General features: G+C 37.3%; 1 long non-coding RNA gene across 1 annotated transcript; it reads left to right on the top strand.

Moving 5' to 3' along the window:
* Positions 1 to 825: 825 nt before the first annotated feature.
* LOC128511896 (uncharacterized) lies at positions 826 to 10327 on the top strand. Its single transcript, XR_008356221.1, has 5 exons — positions 826 to 1019; positions 3063 to 3173; positions 5770 to 5841; positions 7184 to 7240; positions 9471 to 10327. It is a non-coding gene; the product is annotated as an uncharacterized LOC128511896 (long non-coding RNA).
* Positions 10328 to 13726: the final 3399 nt, after the last annotated feature.

Raw genomic sequence — 13726 nt, forward strand, 5'->3', positions numbered from 1 at the left:
ACAGCATATAAAATAAAGGCAGTCCAAGTAAGGTAAAACACTCCCTTCACAAAAATGTCCTGTAGCTCTAAAAAGTCTAATGGTGAATCCTTAGTGCTCCTTAAGGGATTAATGTTCACATGAAACATCAAAATGAGAACCTGTCATCTCCGTGACTGACAATGCCAGCCTTAATGGTATTTAAGAAACTGCTGATCTTGTGCTATTTTCATACACAACAGTCAAAATGGTGTAGGGGGGGAAAAGACCCCTCTGAGTAGCAGTCGTGCAGGTGGTAATGTATTGCTAATGATGCAGGTCAGAGGAGAATATCCAGACCGGTATGAGCTGGGGTCGGATAAATCTCCAAACTTTTAGGTTTGGCTGGCTGCTCATGCTTGAGGTAAAAGATTTCAAGAGGATTTGAGTTACTGTAGTCTGCCTTGAGCCTGTGCCCTATTCTGTTTGATAAGCACGTTATTTACTGGAACAGTTTTTTTGGGGTGCAGATGTGTTCCTTTTAAACTGTCTGTTGAATGAATGCACTTTAATCACAGACAAATATATATATATATATATAAAACAAAAAAATATATAAAAACACTAAGAGAAATATTACATATATTATGTCTGAATGAATATATATATAAAAAGAAAAATCAATAATGAATGACTGGGTCATTGAGATTAAATGATTGTGTGTGTTGGTTGATAGATGGATGGATAGATAGATAAAATTATTTTGGTGGAAGGAAAATTACTTTCTTTTTTCTACCCCTTATACACCCCCCCCCCCTCCCCCCTCCTCACACACGCATTCACACTAACATTCACCGTCAACATCCCTGTCTGTCTCAACTGGTGGGTGTGTGCACTTGTCATGCATGTCTGTGAAATTATGAATGGACAGAGAGCGTGGTGTGGTGTAAGAGAGGCGCTGAGAAAGGGAGGGATGGAGAGAGGAAAGGCGTATCACTAGAGACACAGAATTATCATCATCTGGCAGCACATCCTCTCCGTCAAAGGTGGAGAAGAACACGGTAAGAATCATCTGTTTGCCTTTTTATCATAGTACGTATTTATTTGAATTATTTACTGGGAGCATTTGTGCGACATAGAATGATAGAATGATTAAATGTCTTAAAAGTGCAGTCTGTGTGGTCGGTGTTTTTTTTCCCCCCTTCTGGTGTGTCCCTCCCTTATTAATGTGTGCCTGCAAGATAACCTGTGTGTGAGAGAGAGAGAGTCATATGTGTTGATTTGAGCATTTGTATGCAGCGCTGCTTTCGAGACCAATGAAGGGCAAGCAGATAGGCTGTGTGTGTGCGTGTGTGTGTGTGTGTGTGTGTGTGAACATGGGTGGGTGGGTATAGAACAAGACACGTATGACTCTGGGTGCTCGAGTGGTGTTGATGTCCTTCAGATTTCAATGTAACACAGTGCAGGTCCATTCATTCTCAGCAGGCAGGTAACACCTCAACCGTATTCGCAGTAGAATTTCTATTAGGTTTCAAAGCGGTTTTTCAATATGTGTGTTCTTTATGCATGAAAATGCATGGGTGGAATGAAAAATAATCAGTAGACTAGGAGCCTGAGGGGCTGCAAATTACCAACACCCCCTGTACTGATGGATAGACTGTAGGCTTTGGTACTATACATGCACTTAAATAACCCCACAATTATAAGCATTTAATTACTTAAATATTTAAGTTCATTATTATTTCAATATCGTACCAATAAGAATGTTGTAAAGTATAAGGCATTTGGAATGTCCTGAGAAATCGGGTATTTGTTCTGACTGTATTGACTTTTATGGCAATATACCATAAAATAAGAGAATTGTCAGATTGTATATGCACACCTGTATAAATCCTGTGTAAGGATCGCCGTCTGAACATGTCGAGGATGATATCATGATGTCAAAACTGCTTGAGTGTGTAACTCCTATGATACATTTGACAAATCTTTTAAGACCTTGCAAAGTGCCACATATCTAATACCACATGTTTAACATGATCTATATACACTACCTTATGATGTCTCCTCCTTTTTTGATGTACACAAGGATAAAGGAATATCAAAGATCTAAGACGGTGATTGGGGAAAAAATAGACACAACACCAAATACAGTAGAGTAGGAATATGGCTGACTAGCTTGGGGCTGGAGAAGGTTGCTAGGGGTGTGGTAGGAGTAGCGACGAGTAAAACTAGGGCACCAAATACAGGGCTGTGTCTGAGCTCAGTCACTAGGATTTTAATGTTCTCATCCCTAGTTTCATGGTTCTGGGATCAACGGTGAGTTTTTTTTTTTTTTAAGGAGAAAAAATACAACCAAAGGTCAAACAACACTGGTGAGGTTATAGTATAACTTTATATTATAGAAAACCCATTAGACCAAACATAAAATGATAACGAGTAACTCAGACAGTACTTACAGTACTAGTATAGTAGTCTGAAGGGTGTGTAAGCCTGTTGATTGCCTTCAGGGTGTACCCCGCCTTGTGTCCCAGGCTAGGCCCGAGGCCACACACGACCCTACACGGAATAGGAGCTACTGATGATAAATGAATGAGTCATTGAGATTAAATGATTGTATAATGATGTTGAGGTTCATAATTATTTTGACATTATCTACAAGGGTGAATGTGTTACTGAGATTACTTTCTCTTGTAGAAACTTGTCCTCGGGCGAACGCTACGACTTGTGTGAAAGTAATAATTGGAGTCACTCTCTTGTGTTTCCATGGTGACTGGTGACCTGGTCTCTATTATTACCCTTTGTCCCCTCTGGTAGATCAATGCTCATACTCATAATCATAATCATGCATACATTGACACCTACAGTATGTTGCTTATTTGTACAGTTTACTCCTTAAGTAGCAGTCGGCCTATTTACTGTACACACAGTATATATACAGTATTCCGTTATTCATTTTCATCTGTCATGTCTAAATGGATAAAAGGGACTCAAAAGAGCAGGTGACCTCTTGTGGTGATGGATTGCATGTCCTGACATTGTGACATTAATGCGTTCTTATTGCATTAAATTTTTGTTAATGTGTTTTTGCTTTCTCACACTGGCAGGCTGCGAGCAAGTGATAAAGATAAAGTGTGTATCTTCTCCTGCCAGCACACTCCTGCACAGTCCAGGGTCCTACTGCACCCTGCAACCACTTATCCATTATGGAGCAGAAGGTAGGAAAAGTGATTTGGATTCGAACCATATATAGTACTGTATGTAAAAAAAATATCTGCCTATCCAAGGCCTATTATTTTCGGCTGATTAAAGGCAAACAAATGAGTCAACAGCGTTTATGATCCAACAGTACCATATGAACATTGGAGTGCTGTGATGTGTGACTTATAGTGAATTATAGAAAGTGTGGTTAATATGACCTCAAGGTTCATTTGTCACACAATAGGCTTGGTTACATTTGAGGCATAGTTCTCAAAATAATGTAGAAAGCAGAACCTACAGTAACATTTTCCATGATAATACAGAGTGTGTGAAAATTAACTAGGCACTATTTAAAATATATAATGGCTATAGAACTTGTAGCATCACTGGTGCACCACCCCATTTTGCTCTTACTGTGCGTGCCTGGTTAGACCAGCATTTTCCAAGATGTTGTCCGGGACGACAGAGACCTCATGAATGGCAGATCATCAGTCCATGTGTTTTTTTTTTCCCATCCAAAGAAGAAGGTGTACAGGACAAAGCCTTGTACATTGGAGGCACAGATTTAGTAAGTTCTCAGCAATATCCAAAATGACTTTCCTCAAAAGACTATACGTTCCATCCCTGAGTGTTTGAGAAAACTGGTGATGCCATCAGTGCAAACCAATTTTTAATGTGTAGTTACCCTGTAAGTCATAGTGTCATCAATTAAATGACAATGACAATTAAGAAAAAAAAAAAGATTCAATTAATAATTAAAATTGTATTGTACAAATTCTATGATTTAAATGCATATTTCAGGTTATTTCAAGTCTGTCTTAAATTATAATTGAGGTGCATATACTGTACATTCAGTGGTCACTTGATAAGGTATAACTGCTAGTTAATCACATAGCAGCAACTCAGCACATGTAGACATGTAGACATGGGCAAGCTGATCTGCTGAAGATTAAACCAAGCATCAGAATTAATCAGACCTAGCCATATGGCTATTTCTATGGCAATAATAAAATGCAGTTAAATTTGTCCCTAATACACCATAACTTGGCAAGATACCATGATTTAGCACAGTGGGATTTCAGAAGCTTCATATGAGTCTCAGCGGAGCTTCGAAATGCGTTTTTGCACTTTTGAATGAGGGTTATGAAATTTGTAGTATTATTTCCATTGTATTTGTGTTCCAGAGGTGCAGACGGTGTGCAGAGCAGGAACTACCTGATCACCCAGATCTATTGTAATGTACTTACTGTATATGCACCTTAATTTTGTTATCAGACAGACGTGAAAAAAACCTGAACTGTCTCTTTAAGGGGTCTAAGGCTGAAACATGAGCCGGTTTCTCTTCCTGTTGACATTTGAGGATACATACCATATTATCAATGCATTACATGGCAGATGCTTATCCAGAATACATTAAAGAAGTGCTTTGAAGTCTTTATCAAAAACTACTTACTCATAGGTCATGGATAAAGAGAATCATCTTTCTACAGTAAAAACTTAAAGGTTATCAAACCGTTTTGCAGCCTGGAAGGAGGGAAAACGTTTCACAGATATTATTTAAAGACTTACATGTTGGATTAAACACATTCAATTAAACTAGGCTAATAACTATAAGAATCAATGTAGTAAATTGGGTGTTTTCTTATCTCAACCGAATAAAACTAGAATTTTATAGTGAACTCAAAAGGTGCAGGGAGATAATAAAGTTAAATAATCAGATGTATTTAAGGGAGGTTTTATATTTTACCTTGCGAAACAGTAACAGTACCTTTTTCTTCGGTGTGTCTGTGCATGTCAATCCCCTTGTAGGAGTCCTCCTGTAGGTTAATGTATTGTCTCAACAATCAGACAAACAAGGTCAGAAACTGATTTGATGCAATCAACTGGAACTCCTGTAATGTCTGAAATAGCTTGGAACAAGAAGATCTCTGGGAGTTCTGGCAATAACTCCCAGCCGAGTTCCTATAATGTGCAGGTGGTGTTGGTGAATGATTGTGTGTACACTTCCCACGGATAGATGCGTCTTTTCCACAAGTTGGGAACAAGTTATACATTGATTTTCAAAAATAAGGTGGTCCACTTGCTGAATGTTGATGGAAATGACTGCAGTGGGCTACAAGCCACCTCAACCGGGATTGTCATTCACAGACGTCTAGCCTTATTTAACATGTTTTTATCCTTGCTTGAAGTCTTTTGAAATATCCATAAATGTTCCCCCTTCATCCACAAGATATTTCATCACAACTCCTGTTTCGACTTGAACGCCCTTCGTATAATTTAACATGACCATCATGCACCATGGAGGAAAAGGGATGAAGTTTGTAAAAGATAACAGACAGAGCTAGCATCTTAAACCTGTAGCAGGTATTGAAGATTCCATAGAAGATAAAAAAAAATTCTCAGCATGATATTGTTCATCCTCAACTGGAAAAGAGTGAGTTTTATTCATTTATTTACATAGTATCATTTTTAAGGAAGAGGAGGAGGTGTAAAATTAGCAAAAGCACCTCTACAGACAGCTTTATTATACAGATATACATAGCTTTGTTATATATAATTTAATAAATAAAAACATGAACGATTTTGTAAATAGTAAACCTTTTATTGCCTTAGACGACATCACCTCAGAAGCACATGATGAAGAGCAGGTCCAAGTCTACAGAAGAAATCCCACAAGCCAAGAAGGTGAGTAGTTTCTATTCTAGCAATCAATCAATTCAGATTTTATTTTTTGACTGGAACATGACTAACCGTCCACTCACTGATAAATTAAACATATAGTAACTGTAGATAACTTTGATTCAAATTTATAAACAGATAATTTAACAAAGGTTTGTGCATACTTTTGTACTTTGTGCATGCATGTTCTGGTCACTCAGCATATTGTGCCTTTTTATCGCATAGCCAGGTCAGCAACTTGTGCTTTCTATACAGAAAATTTTGTAAATTATTCACTAAAATGACATGCAGTATGCGAGAAATACAGTATCTGAAAAGGAAAAATGAACTCGCCTCAGTAAAATGTGCCAAATATCGAATACACAAAACTCTCAGTGTAAGTAAAGCACAGTTCTTGATGATGTACTACAGCACCGCTACATTTTTGTATTTTGATTGATCAGAAGATGATTACTTATAGATACATACACTATATGGACAAAAGTACTGTATTTGGCCAAATCTGTTAATTATTGAATTCAGGTGTTTTAATCAGGCCCCTTATCCCCATTTAAGTGCAATATTATGCTTCAGCATACCAAGACACCCAGCGCACAAAGCAAGGACTGTAAAGACATGATTTGATGAGTTCAGTGTGGATTAACTTGACTGGCCCTAACATAGAGCCCTGACCTCAACCCCATCAAGCACCTCTGGGATGAACTGTAACGGAGACTGCGAGCCAGGGCTTTTTGTCCAACATCAGTGTCTGACCTCATAAATACTCTACAGAATGAATGGTCATGAATTCCCACAGAAACACTCCACAATCTTTTGGACAGCCTTAAAAGAAGAGTGGAAGCTGTTGTAACCGCAAAAGCGAGACCAACTATACCGTATATTAAAGTAGATGTATTTGGATACAATGCCACTGCAGGTTTGGCCAAATACTTTTGCCTATATACTATAGATAGATAGACAGATAGACAGATTACAGCAGCACAGATATAATTAAAAATCAATATACAACAGTCATGTACTAGTGTTGCTGTGCTGTAAGGCTTGTTGGACAATAATCAACATTGCAGTGGTAACATTAACTCCACTTCATCACACCAACCTTCGGGTTGTTTTTGTACAACTGTGTGTTTTGTTCATTACTTGAAGCAGCAACAAGTTGAACCCGAAGACAATTATTCGTTCAGATATAATTTATTTTTTATAATATCCCACTGGGTTAAGTGCTACGAGGTTCATTTCAGGTTCAGATGATAAGCAGGCTTATGTTTCATGTGCAGTATGCAAACTAAAATTCAATATTTATTGATATCTCATATCACATATTTCTCTTATTATGTTTAAATTCCAGGCCTTCCATATTCCTCAGAAGTCCCTTCCTGGTGGATCAGATTTAGAAAAAGTGAAGGTGAGGTGAACAGTTCAATTAAGGACAAGTCAGCAACACAGCAAGTCTAAAAACCCCAAATGCTCTTCCGCGTATTAGTTGTTATTTTTTTACAGACTAGGCATTACGTCAGTAACGTGTAGTCAGGCCATTGGCTTCATATAAAAGTTAATCATTCAAGAGGCAACTGTGTTAACTCTGGTACAACTGTTGTGCATTACAGCATTAATATCACCGTAAGTGGTCTAGTCAACCAAGTTTAACTTCTTAAATAAACCAGTTAAGTTACAGATATGTTTTTACCTTTTTTGGATTTACTGCACATATTAAAATGTTTCTAATTAATTCTAGTCAGCTTGTTATGCCAGTGAAAAGATAAAAAAATGAAAAGTGTACTGGTTGTACTGAAAAATATATACATTATATAAAAAAAACAAGCTACTTGCCAAAAAATAGTACTGTGATCAATACGGCAAAATGACCAACAAAACGTGCCATCCCTGTTCCAAGCAAAACCAGAAAAAAGCTACAACACCTCCACTTTCTACCTTTCTAAATAAAACATTAGGTCTGCTTCAAAAAAGAAATCGCACAGAGCTATAAAGTGCACATTTATGTGGTATTTACAAAGCGGCACTGGCTACATGACATTTACTCTATACACACAGAGATGCTAACACACAGTGGGGCCAAAAGGTCTAGAGAAATTGCTTCCTTTTTTTTTTTTAAATTATCATTTTCTGATTTATTACAACAAAATTCATTACAGATAACTCACTTAAGAAAAAAATGTAGAATGTTTAAGATATTTACATGAATATTTACGAGATCATTTTTGTTATGCCCCAGTTTTGCTGTAATGACAGTAAACACTTGAGCTGTCAGGAAGTCAAAGTTTAAACAAAACCTTGTGATCCACTGTGACTTTTGATTGTGCAAAACAACAGTTATAAGCATAAAAACTCCCTTTATTGCTCTATATAATTCCCTGCTCCTCTAATGCACTAATCCCAGTGTTTTACTAGTGTTTGGATGCCATCAAGATGATATAAGTTTTCTATACACCAGAGCCATGATCACACTACCTGCTTCACATCTGGAACGCTGACCTCCCAGGATTCCTTTAATGGCCCAAACATGTGGGAATGGGTTAGAGCGAGGTCAGGACTGTATGGATGAGGTGGAGATAGCTCTCAGCCGAGTTCCTGTAATGTGCAAGCGGTGTTGGTGAATGATTGTGTTTTCCAACAGACAGTTGCTTCTTATCCACAAGTTGGCGACAAATGAGTCATTGACTTTTTAAGGATAAGTCATACCACTCGAGAAATGTTGACAGGAATGACTGCAGTGAACTTCTAGCCCCTTTGACCGGGATTGTCATTTGTAGACATACTGTCTTCTTTACAACGGTTTTACCGTTCACGTGTTTTACTGTAGCTGAGTGTCATCACTGTACTGTGCCAGAAGTCCTCTGTGAATGTCAATCGGTTTTTTGCTTTTATTTATGAGAAAATTTCATCAAAGATCCCGGTTTGACTTGAACACCTCTCGTACTAAACACACAATTCAATAGAAGAGATAAAACATGAGGAAAAGCAAAACCTTCGTGCAAAGGAGGTAAAATCCTCAATATCTCACGTTTCACTTTTGTTTCAATAGAGAAGCATCTTGAATTAAATACTTATCATATTAAACATTTTAATATACGTTTAAAAATGTTTATTTTTGATTTTTAATTACTTTTGAATCCCACTGTATGTGAGGTATAGGTAAGATAATAAGCTGTACACAGTCTGCAGATGTAGGATACAAATAAAGTGTGTAAAGTTGGGCTGGTATTTAGGTTAAAAAAAATCTATCATTACACAATTCTCCATGTCTGTATTCACATGTAAAGGCCAGCATATAGCAAAAAACAAACAAACAAACAACAAAAAAAAAATTTTATTATAGTCGAGTCCCAGGTACTTAGTGCATATAAAGATGGTAGAATGTTTTTGACCACTAATGCATATGATGGTACAGTCTGTTTATGTTCTTTTAGTCATTTTAGGTAAAAATATGTCTTAATGTATTATCTTCATGTCTCACAACATGACTGTAGGAAATTATTTGTTATTATTATGGTCTAACATTAGAATGCATTAACTTTAGAGGATTTAAGCCCTTTGAAAATTTTACGCGGAGGGCATATATGGGGAAAAATAAGGTATTCTGGATTATTTTGTACAGTATGTCCCTCTCATTTTAGGAGGGTCAGGAAGAATCTGAAACCCCGACATCAGCCTCAGAAGAGTTGAAGTAATATACAGGATACAAGAGCCTGGGATAATGCAAACGCACACACACACACGCGCACACACAAAATGTACACATCTACTGTATATTGCAGCAACATTTTAAACACAATTCTCCATTTCTGTGCTAATGCAAACTTTGTCGTCTTACCATATCGACTGAATTTGTTGCAGTATTGTACTTGTCAGCTATTTAATGCTTATATGTTTTTGACTCCAAAATGATTGGTGTCCTTCATGGCTGTAAGTTCAGCATGTTTAGAGTTAAACAAAGCTTTTTTTACCCTCATTGTGTTCCTGATTGTGCTGAATGGTATATTTAACTGTTTGTATATTTTCTGTTTCTTACTTGTCTTGTGCAGCTCAACCGTTCCCTGTAAATAGAATTATAAATCGGTACAGTATAAAGGCAAATGTGTGCAAAATGAAAAAAACAGGCAATGGTCAAGGACAAGGTCAATAAACTAAAGACAAGGCATGTTAGATGTGTCTCTTTGTATGTGTGTTTGTGCATGAATGATAGAAGGATCGACTGACATCTCTTCAAGATTGTATTCCCACTTTGCATCCTGTCAATAATCCCATGATGGGCTCCAGGTCCATCACCATCCTGACCATGCACATTTTAAATGCGAGTGCCAATAATTCTGGAGTTGACTGACATTAAATCCTTTGCCATTAAAACCTGTGTGTAGGCATGTTTACTGTAGTTATTGTGTTATGGATTTGTTAAAATATTGAGATTGCGTATTGCATGTACTGTATGCGGTTGAGCAGATGGTGTTTTTTTTTTTTAAAGATGCTTTTTTGGCTTGTGTTCAAAATAAACCTTGTTAAATGCTATGTGATGTGATTGTGTATGTATTTTATATAGAGCTAGGACTGTTAAATATTATAAAGATCGCTTACATCTAAAGCACTTATTGTTAATGAAAATCAGACGTTTAATACACCGTGTTTAACAGAAGCATGGGTAAACTAAATGAGTATGAAGTATTAAATGATGCTAGTCCCCCAGGATACAGTTATATACATCAGTGCTCGTCTAACTGGCAGAGGAGGAGGTGTAAGAGTTATTTATAATGATTATTTAGATGTCGCATAAAACCTGGACACACATTCAATGTGTTAGAAGTTATTTAAACTAATGTACATATGTACTGTAGCGCACACACAAAAAAAAATCTACCAGGCAATATGTATGATTATTATTTACTGAATGTAAACCCTCAGCGTTTGGGGAATTTGCAGATTTCATCTCAAACCTGGTCACCTGATAAAACAAAAAGGCCACCAAGTGTGATCATGTAATCAGATATTTTACAGTACATCTAGCTACATGATGGTTTATCTTACAAGTACCTTAGTCTCATCAGAAATAGCTTCATGTGACAGCACTGTACTTGTGTAAGGACATCACATAACTCCCAATTACACTGTGTCTACTTAACATAGAGTCTTTGAAATGGAAGAACTTTTGCAGAAGAGTAACATGCATAATGAGTTCTCATATGAGGATCGTACAGTGATACAGACTTAAGTGAAGTTGGGAGAAATGTGATGTCCTCACACAAGTACTGTGCAGTCACATGAAGCTATTTCTGACAAGACAGAAGTACTTTTGAGATGGACGAACAGACAGCTAGAAGTAAAATGACTGATTACACAATCACTCTGGATGGCCTTTCTGTTTTATCAGTTTCAGCAGTAAAAAAAAAAAGTAAAAACCTTGATGTGTCTTTCATTTGAGGCTCATGTAGATAATATTACTGTACTGGGATAGCAAGTCAAGTCAAGTAGGCTTTTATTGTCATTTTAATCATATACAATTTAGCACACAGTAAAACAACAGAATGTTCCTTCAGAACCAGGGTGCCACATACAACATAAAAATAACAACATAAATTAGCAAAACTAACTAGCTAACTAAAACACCTTAAAGTTCATGTTCAAGTAGGCTGTACTGTCACTTCAACCATATACAGTTAGTACACAGTGAAACGAAACAACGTTCCTCCAGGACCAAGGTGCTACATACAACATAAACTTACAACATAAATTAACAGAGAAGCTAAACTAGCTAACCAAGAGGCCTAGTTAGCTGGCTAGCGGAGACATGACAGAAAGACCTAACATAAATTACAACATAAATTAACAAAAACTAACTAACTAAGGAAGACTATCTACAGGTTTTACAGACAACAGACAACATAAAGTGCACGTGCAAATGTGCAAACGAGCAACAACAAAGTGACAGTGCGACAACGACATATCAGAACATAAAATATGGTGTTGAGGTAGTAAACACAGCAGCAAGAATTGAGGAATTAGTGCAAAAAGTAATGAATATTGTGCGAAAGAGATAAACAGTGAAGCATTTACAGATTTGTGTGTACGATAGTTTGGTGGTGTAGGTCAGTGTGTCTGCGCTTGTGTTGATTAGTCAGTCCAGACTCAATGTTTTGATGTAGTTGAGTTAAGCTGAGTGATAATGTTTGTGTGTGTGTATGTGTGTGTGTGTGTTTATCAGTCCAGTCCCTTTTTGTTAAGAAAACGGATGGCTTGTGGAAAAAAGCTGTTTCACAGTCTGGATGTGTGTGCCCGAATGCTTCGGTACCTTTTTTCACATGGCAGGAGTGTGAAGTGTGTGTGAGAGGGGTGTGTCCGATCAGCCACAATGCTGGTGGCTTTGCGGATGCAGCGTGTGGTGTAGATGTCTTCAATAGAGGGGAGAGAGACCCCGATGATTTTCTCCGCTGTCCTTACTATCCGCTGTAGGGTTTTGCGGTCCGATATGGCACAATTCCCAAACCAGACAGTGATGCAGCCGCTCAGGATGCTCTCGATAGTCCCTCTATAGAAGGTGGTCAGGATCGGTGGTGGAAGCTAGGCCTTTCTCAGTCTTCTCAGAAAGAATTAGCTTCTCAGAACCTAATTAGCTCACTAGCTGAGACAACACAAGTTAACACAACAGCAAAACTTTTCAAGTTCTATGCAAAAAAAAAAAAAGCGCAGTGCGATACACTGTGGTAATGAAGAAATAAGTTAAGGTAGTGTAAGTAGCTTGTCTGTCAGATGATAAATGAGAAACAGTTACCATTGCTTGTTAAAGTAGCAGTGAAGATAGAAAAGAGTTTTTGTGCAAATAATAGGTAATACATCTGTTATCTCAGAAAAAAAGGCTAAAATAAGCAATATAAGGTCACTACAGAATCCAAAGCTTTTGCTTACTTCTAAGTTGGATTATTGCAAGTCTAGATGTTTTGTCTAGATGTTCCAGTGGATGCATAAACAAGCTCCAGGGTCCTCAGTAGAACCAGAAGTTATGACCACATCAGCCCATATTGTATGCACACTACACTCCAATTAAACACTGCAATTAAATTTCACATTAAAAACTACAGTTGATTTATAAACCACTGAGAGGTCTCGCACTGCTGGTCTTTTATTATCCAACCACCTACTTTGATCAAAGGGTGCAGGCTATTTGTTGATATGTCGAATAGTGAGGACACAGCACTAAGAAAGGGGTAGAGCTTTCATGTTACAAGGCCCCAGACTTATTAAGTATGGACTGAAAACATATTTGTTTAATGAATCATTCAAACTCCATGCACACAGACCCAGGGTGGGGATTGAACCCAGTACCTTAAGGTGCAAGGCGACAGTGCTAATCACTAAGCCACCATGCTGCCTTTATGATGGCTTAGTACTACAACTTCCCAAAAGCTTTTTTGCACTCAGGCCTCCATACTGTAATTGAACAGCGGATACCTATAACAAAAAAAACTTTGTATAAATATTATTATGAATTTCTAATGCACTTTTTGATTTCCCCCCCATTTTTTTTATGACACAGTTGAAAATACTGAAAGGCATCTTTGACACACTATCCAGTCTCATCATCCAAGTATGGGCTCCATTTTATTTTTATTTTTTAAAAACCTTTCTCACTATTTAATTTACACCAACAAATAATTTAAAACCATAATGACTTCAAGTCATCGACATCTGACTTTAGACTACTTCAGTCACACTTAAATGTAAAGTTGTGATATTGCTTTCCCAATAAGACCTTCCAAATATTCGACTACATAGGCATAATGAAAGTAGGAAAAACGTGGCTCAAGTTAAAATGTGCCTAACAAATTCCAAATGTAATGTTTATTCTAAGGTAATGTTTCTTCTCTGAGGTTCCTGAAGTTTTATT

The sequence above is a fragment of the Clarias gariepinus genome, chromosome 2, assembly GCF_024256425.1.
Source record: "Clarias gariepinus isolate MV-2021 ecotype Netherlands chromosome 2, CGAR_prim_01v2, whole genome shotgun sequence".
In the NCBI taxonomy this organism is placed as follows: Eukaryota; Metazoa; Chordata; class Actinopteri; order Siluriformes; family Clariidae; genus Clarias; species Clarias gariepinus.